General features: G+C 36.6%; 1 long non-coding RNA gene across 3 annotated transcripts; it reads right to left on the bottom strand.

Moving 5' to 3' along the window:
- Window positions 1–584: 584 nt before the first annotated feature.
- On the bottom strand, window positions 585–9,919 carry LOC139124003 (uncharacterized). Of its 3 annotated transcripts, none has more exons than XR_011549829.1 (5): window positions 9,845–9,919; window positions 7,822–7,917; window positions 7,417–7,657; window positions 5,176–5,291; window positions 585–2,701 (listed from the first exon to the last, which is right to left on the bottom strand). It is a non-coding gene; the product is annotated as an uncharacterized lncRNA (long non-coding RNA). The 3 variants fall into 3 exon arrangements; XR_011549828.1 differs by lacking the exon at window positions 9,845–9,919 and adding an exon at window positions 9,090–9,746; XR_011549827.1 differs by lacking the exon at window positions 9,845–9,919 and having other exon boundaries at window positions 7,822–8,454.
- Between the last annotated feature and the right edge of the window lie 1,058 nt (window positions 9,920–10,977).

Raw genomic sequence — 10,977 nt, 5'->3', positions numbered from 1 at the left:
ATAAGTCAGGTATGTAATGTCCACTGTTCCACAGTTTGTTGAAAAGTATGGTAAATAGTGCTGATATGCTAATATTTGGTGAAAAGTCATTATGAAATTTCAAATCATGCAGACAGTAAGTTTAATTGGAAAATATGAGGGTGTTTGGCATGGGGTAGAATGTTTCCTCTCATTGAAACCAATCACAGCTAGTCAAGAGAAAACTTCGAAACCAAATTGATTTTATTTCATTTGTGTCATTTCAAAAAAATTTTCAAATGAGAGCTTGCTCTTTCGAAAGATATCAGATTTATGGATTTTGTCACATCCCATGCTACTTTAGCTGTATTAAGTTTGGTTGATTACAATAGAGAACAGATTTCAAGAATGTGTATCTAAATATTTTTGTGTCTGTTTTTCATTAAAGTAACCAGCGTATTTAAGAAAATAAAAAACCTGAGGACGGTGTATGCTAGACATCGCCGAGGTCCGAAAAGCGGGAGCAGTGCTATGCAGTTGGAGAAACGTCAATGGATCCTCGACAAACTGAGTTTCTGCGATAAATTCATCATCCCTAAAAGTACAAGGTCAACATTTGATGCACTTCAGGTAAGAATTTTATTTTAATATGACCACCTACTATGATAGAACCCAATGGCCTCACACAGCATTTTCAGGAATACTAGATTTATTTTAATGAGTGATGCGGCATATCTTGTAGTAACATTTTTTACAAGCTAAGCTTAAAGCAAGTGGAACGTACAGTAGAATATGCCATATTATTTGTTAAAAATAAATCCATTGTCCCTCAAAATGCTGTATGAGGCCATGGCACTCTGTAATTATTACATGTCACTGTGTTCCTTGAATTTAGCAAAAAGTGTCGCAAAGTCCATGAATATGGAATAATAAAATTCCAGTGATCTGCATCCATGACATATATATGAGGTCTATGAATGGCTGAGATAGCATACCGATATTCTTATGTAAATTTTCTTTAGAGATCATCATCTGCATGCGGTTGTGCATGTTCTAAAACACACAAGTAGAGTATTCACATTACAAATTTGGACTTTTATTTCACAAGAAAATCTATTGTTAAAGTACAATAGATTAATTTCCAACAAAACTAGAACACAACATAGTTTCAAATTGATTTTAGTACTTAACTAGAACAGTAAAAATATTGAAAACAGCAATCAGTCAAAATCGTCAGAATAAACAAAATAACGTCATGAGTGTTTTATATTCAGAAATACATTAACAGAAAATTACTCACCAAACTTTGCATTAGCATACATGATTTAGCAATTGAGAAAGGGAGACACCTTGTTCCAAAAAGCCCAATTACTGAAAGATACTGCAATCAGTGTAACACCAACAGTATTGAAGACAAAATACACTTTTTATTAGTCTGTCAGAAATACAAAGTCCTGAGAAAGAACGTTTCCAGTAAATTCAATTTCCAAAACGATACAACTGTACATCAGCTTATTTCACTACTTACAAAACAAGAGTTATCTTTTAATGAACAACTTGCAGACTACAGTTTAACTTCATATAAACAAAGAAATACCTAGTTATATTTATTATAAAATACTATTATTATATTGTAATACTTTATCTGTATTGAAGAAAAATTTGAACTCATTTTTGTATCACACCTTTATTGCCACAAATGTGATGTAAATCCTATATTTACAAGCAAGCAATAGAATATTATTATTAATATTATTATATTATTATTATTATTATTATTATTAAGAAACAACATAGTTCCTATCAAACCCTAATTATTTCAATATTGCTTTTCTGTTTTGCTGATTTGCATATCAACATGTAAAAATATGGGTTTTATTTTTTCACCCGTAACATGAAATACTGCAATACGATGCCATTCATTTACTTCTGAGGTTTACTATTGCCACCCTACAGCACCTTCATTATTGAAATATTCACACAGAGTATTTCTTACATGATTTGCCCCCTCTGTTCCCCTTGATGGTGGATGCCTTTGTAGACTCATCATACGGCCACTTTCATTGCGCCAACTTCCATCAAGTATGTCATGAGTGACAGGATCAACTATATCTGTTGACCCTGGTGGTGTGTACACTGAGTTAGCAGTTGAATGGGACATTAGATAGTTGTGCAAAGCACAACACGCTAACACTACCACCTCCACAGTTTCTGGGGGTAGGTTTATTGGAGCAAGGAAAACTCTAAATCTGCTTGCAAGGATACCAAAAGCATTCTCTACAACTCTCCTTGCCCTAGATAGCCTGTAGTTAAACACACGTCTTTCTAAGGGAAGATTTCTATGAGGATATGGTTTCATGAGATACTCTTTTATTGGAAAGGCATCATCAGCCACAATCATGTACGGCAACTTCACACTTGTACCTGGAAGATATGTTGGCTCTGGTAAATTTAAATCATTTGATTCCAAAGCAGATGATAGTGAGCATGCCCTGTACACGCCACCATCACTGATGCGACCTTGGCATCCTACATCTACATAACTAAATTTATAATTTGCATCAACAAGAGCCATTAAAACAATGCTGAAGGTGTGCTTATAATTATAGTAAGTACTGCCGCTGTTTGATGGTTGTCTGATAACAACATGCTTTCCATCCAGGGCACCAATGCAGTGAGGAAAGTTCCATCGTTGTTCGAATTCTCTGGCAACATTCAACCAATCTTCAGTAGTATTTGAAGTCTGTAAAACGTAAAGTTTTATTAGCCATATGCACACATGAAACTGATTCCTTAAAGCGACAAAGTCGGCAATTTTTCATGAATTTTGTCTGATGTGAGATACTTGTTTGACATGTTGAAAGATACTGAATGAATGGGTGACCATGCATATATTTGACCCTAATTTTAGACACGCTCATTGAAACATCACAGAAATGAATTATTAATTCATTTTGTGATGTTTAATGATCGTGTCTACAACTAGGGTTTAATATAGCATGGTCACCCATTCATTCAGTATCTTTCAACATGTCAAACAAGTATCTCACATCAAACAAAATTCATGAAAAATTGCCGACTTTGTCGCTTTAATTGTAAAATATACTAAAGCTAATTGTGTCAAATTTATTTCCTTTAGGTGCACTCAGCCATAAAATGCGATTTTTACCTGCCACTTTTTTGTTCTTGCGTGTTTTCTTTAACAGTTCTCACAATATCATATGGCTATTTCCCATATTTAAAATAACATTATAATTTTGAAGTCCCATGGATGAAAGATGTGGTTTTTAACATCTGTTTATTAAAAGAAACTGAATCTAGCTAGTAAAAATGATTTTACCAGTTGATTTGGATCTAATATATGTTTCATTTTTACAGGTACATGATTCCGATGCAGAATCAGAAGCAGAAAATGAGGAGATGCTGCCAGAGAATACTAGCGATACTGCCGATGTAACACCAGTTCCCAGTAAAAGAAGAAGAAGTACTAAGAAAGATGAAGGTGTGATGGTGCTGAAAGACATGGTGACAGCATGTCAGAAGATCGCAGACAGAACATCTCAAACTTCATTGGCTGACCAGTCATTTGGACAATATGTTGCCAAGAACTGAGTTTATGTAATGACACCAGAGCGAAAGCAGTTGCAAGAATGACAAGTCATCGTTGATGACACAGTCCCCACTGTTAATGGGTACTTTGATTACAGGTCCTCAGAGAGGATAGAGTCCTCTTCATTAGGTCTGTGATCAAAATACTTTTAATAAATTCGCTTGATACATGTCTGAGTTGTGGTTCAGGACATGAAAAAATCGTAATAAAATGGCCACACGGCGGCCATATTGGATCTTATCACAAAACAATTCAATGTGCATGTGTGTGACATAGGTCAAAGTCCTTGTACCAACTTTGAATAAAATCGGTTGAGATATGCCTGAGTTATGGCTCTGTACATGAAAAAATCGTAACAAAATGGCTGCATGGAGGCCATATTGGATCAATCACAAAACAAATTGATGTGCATAGCTATAACATTGGTCAATATCCTTGTACCAACTTTGAATAAAATCGGTTGAAACATGCCTGAGTAATGGCTCTGTACATGAAAAAATTGTAATAAAATGGCCGCCTGGTGGCCATATTGGATTGTATCACAAAAAAAATTGACATGCATATGTATGACAAAGGTCAATGTCCTTGTATCAAGTTTGAATAAATCGGTTCAGATATGCCTGAGTTATGGCTCTGTATATGAAAAATCGTAACAAAATGGCCGCATGACAGCCATATTTGATCGTATCACAAAACAAATTGAGGTGCATATGTATGACATAGGTCAATGTCCTTGTACCAACTTTGAATAAAATAGGTTGAAACATGCTAGAGTAATGGCTCTGTACATGAAAAAATCATAATAAAATGGCCGCCTGGCAGCCATATTGGATCGTATCACAAAACAAATCGACGTGCATCTGTATGACATATGAAGTAATCCATTACTAAGTTTGAATGAAATCGCTCCAGGCGTCTCTGAGATATCTGCGTGAACGGACGGACGGACGCACGCACGCACAGACGCACGCACGCACGCACGCACACACGGACACACGCACGCACGGACATGACCAAACCTATAAGTCCCCCGGACGGTGTCCGTGGGGACTAAAAATAACTGAGACACTTATGCAAATGAGTTGTGGGGGTCTGAGTCCACCATATGGCTGTCCACCAGGACAGTCTGGATATCCTCAAACTGATCAGAGTGGTTTATATTCACATCCATTAACACCTGGACCACAATTAAACAGTTATATTTATCCACAAACACCAATCTCACAGGTGTTGCATGAATGTCAGCAATCAGATTATGAAAACTATTAAAATTAACATACGGTACTATTTCACTCAAATCACAGACATTCATTCCCCTCAATTAGCTTTTGAAAATTATTACTGTTGGGAGTTGTTATATTGTAATACTAAAACATTCACTCATAAAGTAAATTGACCTTTATTGTCAAATAATTTTTATGTCACATTGTCACATATTAAACATTCGCTATTTTTGAAGTGAACTAAAAAGTGTGTTTCATTGATGAGTTTTCTGATAATTTACATTTCAATGTAGTTAAATGACATATCACCCATGTCATTTTCCCAATAATATCTTTTGCTGAATATTTGTGATGTTGTTATTTCAAGCAAATAAAAAAACTCACCGTGAGGTACTCCTCTCTTAAAGCCTGGTAAATTGCTTCGCATGTTTCAGGAATTATTTGCCTTATGGTTGAAACTGATATTCTGAAACCATACTGAATGCATTGGTATGATTGGCCTATGTAAGGAAACAACACAAAGAAAGAGTGTCTATGCATATTTATCCAAATATACAGATGTCCTCGTGGGAAATCACAATACTCGATGCTGAGCAAAGTGTTATAATAACACAAATACTTCAAGTCAAAAGGAATGAAATCTCTTATTTAAGTTTCATGCATCCTGCAATCATCTGTATTGCAGGATACATGAAACTTAAGTAACAGATTTCATTACTTAGTACTTAAAGTATTTTTATTATCATTATATATATAGAGAGAGAGAAGGAGAGAATCTATGAATTTGTAGTTACTATACAGGCTGCTCCATGCTGTAAAGTAACTGCTAGTTCTGAGAACCTCTCTCTCTCTCTTGAAAGAGAGAAAGATTTCATATATATATATATATATATATATATATATATATATATATATATATATATATATATATATATATATATATGAAATCTTGGAACTTGTATTTGCCACTGTAAAGGCTGTTTCATGCACCAGACAATCATAATGCATGATGATTGCTTAGTTTATGAAACAACCTGTTAAGTGACAAAACAATATATATATATATATATATATACTATATATATATATATATATATATATATATATATATATATATATATATATATATATATATATATATATATATATGTAAAACAAAAAGTTTTATTTGTCAATACAGACAAAGTATAGTGCTCAATGCATTTCTGCAGGACGGTGATACTGGAAATCTAAGAACATGAATTTTTCACTCCAAAGGGTGTTTTATGCTGTAAGCAATCATCACGCCTGATGATTGCCTAGCACATGAAACAGCCTGTATAGTATCAAATACAAGTTCCTATATTACACACACACACACACACACACACACACACACACACACACATATATATATATATATATATATATATATATATATATATATATATATATATATATATATACGAAAATGGTTTGCTTGTCAATGCAGGCAAAGTATAGTGCTCAATGCATTTCTGCAGGGCGGTAATACTGAGAATCTAGGAACTTGTAGTTGTCACTCTACAGTCTGTTTCATGCGCTAAGCAATCATCAGGAGTGAAGGTTTGGCGGCAATTGAAACTGTTTATATTGTGTTGCAGGTTTGAATATGCATGCCCACCTGCAACACAATATAACAGTTCAATTGCCGCCAAATCTTCACTCCTGATGATTGCTTAGCGCATGAAACAGACTGTAGAGTGACAACTACAAGTTCCTAGATTCTCAGTATATATATATATATATATATATATATATATATATATATATATATATATATTCACATGTGTGTGTGTGTTGTGTACAGTTATTGTGATCTGTGTCACATGTACAGGTTTTTTCTCGATTTAAATGTTTCAGCATGATTTTAGAAGAAGAAGAAAAGGAAGAGATAAAGACCAGCAAAGCAAACTTTTGATGATTTTTCATTAAATTTATTTTCTACATCAATTGAAACTTCTTATTCTGCTTCCCCGGGTATGTTGTAATACCGAGTATTTAACTTGTCAACTTAGCATATTTATGTGTAAAATGCATTGTTCTTGTTTAACTTTTGAATACTAGTCCGGACAAGAAGTCATTTTTGATCAATAACAATGCAGTTTACACACGTAAGAGCTAAATTGACAAGCTGAACAGTGTGTATATCAACATGCTTTGAGGAGTAACACAAGGAGTCGTGGTTGACTTTCAAATCAAAAATAGTGAAAAAATGAAATAATGGATATCATGTGAATTCATTGTTCTTATATCTGTTTATCATTTCTAACAATTATGAATTGAGCACTTTACTCCATAGAGAAGGCAGACAGTCACATACACTCATATACCTTTATAAGATTCAGTTTTCATGAACATTGAAACTATCTATCTCTAGAACAAAACAAGAAAAAAAAGAAAAAAATATTTAATTTAATTATAAATCATTTAAAGAATAACATTTTAAAATCTCTGAAGTTGTCTTCAACGTTGCTAATTTTATCTGTTTAAATGAATTTTACTGGGCAAAAACAAGAACTATGCATTACTTTATGAAGGGAAAGTGGGGAATATATAGTTTGACTTTTTACATACACAGTTATTATTTAACTGAAATGTTTATACCTGTGGCTAAGTATCTTAGAGTCACTGCCAAACGTTCTCCCGGTGACACGCAGGTCTCATCGTGGTGTCCATCTTCGCTATTTTGCCCTCAATCAGAGATAGCAAATCCATAAAACCACTGTGATTGACCCTTAAGAAATTTCTGTAGCACTTTGGGTCTTCATCTCTTAATTCTTGAATGAGATTTTGGTACCAACCTTGTTGTTGCCGTCTCAGCAACCAAGGCTTACACCACAGTCTTCTGTAAACATTTAATATTAGTTGTAAGAATCAATTGACTAATTCCAAATATTTCTGATGAAGAGAGAAATGTTTTGATAAAGGTTTTCAGCTAGAACAGTGATTGTTACTAGCTTGCTTGAGTTAAAAAAACAAGTTTCAGATAGAGAAAACACTAATCATTACCTCTTCCTGTTCTTTTTCCTTCTTTTTTCTGTAACATAGTAAGCTACTGCTGTTGTCATCATCACAGCGAGTGCTTCATCAACTTCATCCATGTTTCTGAGTAATTATGAAACACTAATAGTAAGAGTTTTGACAATGTCAAAATTTTAATATAAGCTCCAATGCCATCTCTAATTGTAAAGAGGACTATGGGGCTTCAATTGTTCATCGCTGAGATTGAAACACTGCAGATACAGTTTTTTATGAAAGGAAGAGTAAAAATGTCAAATTGTACAAGGGGTGTCTGCACTGCTGATAGCACAACTGTCATGTCAACAGTGGCGCTGATCAAATGACACCCACCCACCCCCATATCGCTGTGTGCACGTCTTTTGTTCGTAGTGGGCGTTAGCATAAGAGAGGTTAAGATTGCATCCGTAGCGAGAACGTAACGTAGAGTGGTTACGCGTTCCGTACGCGTAACGTTCTGCACAGATTCGGATTAAGACTTGACCGGCCCGGTCGCTTTGCTTTCCACGGCAGCAGTAACTGGCTAGCCGAGCAAGGTTCACATGTCTGTGTTCACCTAACGATCTACGTAACAGCCTATCACTAATGCGACAGTCTACTGAAGTTTATACATTCAATTCGCTCTGTTTTGATTTTTATATGCCCATAGACTTGAAGCAAGTCCAGATTAAGACGTGTTCGTGCCGACTCACACACCCGACTCACATCAGTCGCATTGTCTAAAGGATTTTGCTCTGATATCAGGTTAATAGAACACAGAGATAAAAACTTGAAAATACTGAAATTTTACTTTGTGTTAGAAAAACCGTGTAAAGCCATGGAGGTAAAACAAATGACAATGTTAATTTCACTGCAGTGTGTATGGGACGTCTCGCCACGCGTGTACCGTCGTCTGCGAGTGCACTGCAGGAGGTACTTTTTCCTTTTTGTTACCTAAAATATCTCAAAATCAGACGGCGATCGATAAAACCAAGAGCAACAATACAAAACGAAAGGAATGTCAGTTTTGAATATCAAGTCTATGGCGAAGCGAGCGTGAAAATCGCTCTCGGAAAAGGTGTACGAGAAAAGTGGCAGTTTCACGTAGAAAACGACTGCCAAACGACAAGAGAACGTGTGACATCATCAGAACATGATGAGAGCGCGCAGAAAGCGATGACGTATCCGTTCCCGTTCCGTTCCCGTATGAAATCTTAACTTCTCTAATATACCGCAAAAAATTTTAAAAAACAGCAAAATAATTTAGATTGTGTACTTACGTTGCGGCCGATCAGAAAGTTGGATGACCTTTGACCGAAAACATATTCTGCTCTTCGCGCATGCGCTGTAGCTGTTTACGCCAGGCAACTGGCGACGAGTTGCCTAACGAGTTGCCCCGTGGAACTGTCCCAGTCGCGTCGCCTGACGCGTTGCCTGTCGTGTTGCTCGTCGCGTTGCTCAACGAGTTGCCTCGTGTAACTCGGCTTCATACAAAAAAAATGTTTCATGGCCAGCGATATCGACAATGGGATATTCACGCATTACTAAAGTCGGGGGTTTTGCTAGGGAATGAAGGTTGGACGTCTGCAGCTAATCTCAGTTGATTAATGGTAATGATGAAAAAATTATGAACAACGTTCAATTTCATAATCCTCACTTTTCTCAAACTTTTCTCCGTCACTATTTAAGTAAAAGTAATTATATCGTGCCTTTGTCAAAAAGTGTTTGACAGCTACAAAGGTGAGTTATTTGTTAAACTTCTGGAATTTTGGATTACATTAAGTTCATGATGCATGATTTATACAATTCAATAGCAATGTGAAAGTCAGTAGCATAAAATGAAAGCCTGATAACATGAATTTCTTCAATTATTCTGAACTTAAGCATGACGATACACATGTGAATCTTAACTTGCATCCCGTATCGGATTTGCAAGGAACGTACACCGCGCCGAAAATCGCAGACGCGTTTTAAACTTGCGGGATCGGGAAGGAAAACCAAAAAAAAAAACAAACAAATAACATAATGAAATTACCTCGGTCAGGGTGATGCTGGGTATATGCACCGAAGTTTTACCCTTGAATAAAACTTTGTTAACCAAGTCTCTGATGATAGTCACGATAACTTTTTTCGCGACGGGGCTGTCAGTTATCTGATGAGCATAAATTACCTGTTTTCGCTGTTCTATTGACTGTCCGCCCACCTATTAAATACGCTGCTATCCTCTCCAAAAGACAGGATCGTTCCACGTTCCGTGAAGGGATTTCCTCTCATTTGCTCTTTGTCGTCCTCTGAACTCGACGATTATGACGACGACAGTCGACAGTATGCCGTAAAGTCCTGAAGCCAATAGTTTGATGATGTGACTGGCTGGTTGCAGGTTGGTGTGGCCAACACCATGCACCAGATTTCCCAAGGGAAGCAATGAAATAAACCACCAATCATTATTGCTCGCTGACACGGAAAGTGAATTATAAACACGAAAAACTTGCGTGGATTGTTCTTAACCTGTCACGCCCGCCATATTGCGACAATTTTGAAGGCAACACAATTCAATAGCCGTTCGAACTCAGGCCGACTCACAACAATCATGCAGAAGTTGATTATACATTTTACCAATTTGATTTACACAGTTTTCAAAAGTCAAGTATGGCGGCCCTGTAAAGATCCTAAATGACCCGATCGATGGCGGTGACCTTGCTTCTACCACATTAGCCATATACACACAGCCCTTGCCATGCCGGTGCCACGCCGAGCGAGCTGTGGCTAGCGCGAGGTTTTGCCTGGGTTTATGGTTATGCCGTCAGACCATGCGATTACCATGGTCTAAGTGACGCATTATCACTGAGAATCGAAAATCATGCCGTCCCACTCACTGAGAATGGACGGTGTAGTGAATCTCTTGCTTGGTCCAGAGAAGATTGTTAATGAAGACGCCTTGAAGGTGAAAAAATATGTTGAGTTAAAGCCTCGTCACATCACTCGACGTAGAGCTATAGAGATCCCAAAAATGAAGAACAAACGCATCCATCTGAGAAAATAAGAGTTTGGAAACCGTAACCATATGGAATATCCGCTTCGCAACAGAGGCACGGCAGTCCCACAAGTAGCAAATTTCACAATGGTGACGCGACGACGCGGGCGCGGGAACACACACTTCGTGTTCGT

This window comes from Ptychodera flava (assembly GCF_041260155.1).
Source record: "Ptychodera flava strain L36383 chromosome 23 unlocalized genomic scaffold, AS_Pfla_20210202 Scaffold_23__1_contigs__length_28996876_pilon, whole genome shotgun sequence".
NCBI classification, from domain to species: Eukaryota; Metazoa; Hemichordata; class Enteropneusta; family Ptychoderidae; genus Ptychodera; species Ptychodera flava.
Note: the sequence above shows the minus strand (reverse complement) of the source record. Positions and strands in the feature narration are given on the sequence as shown.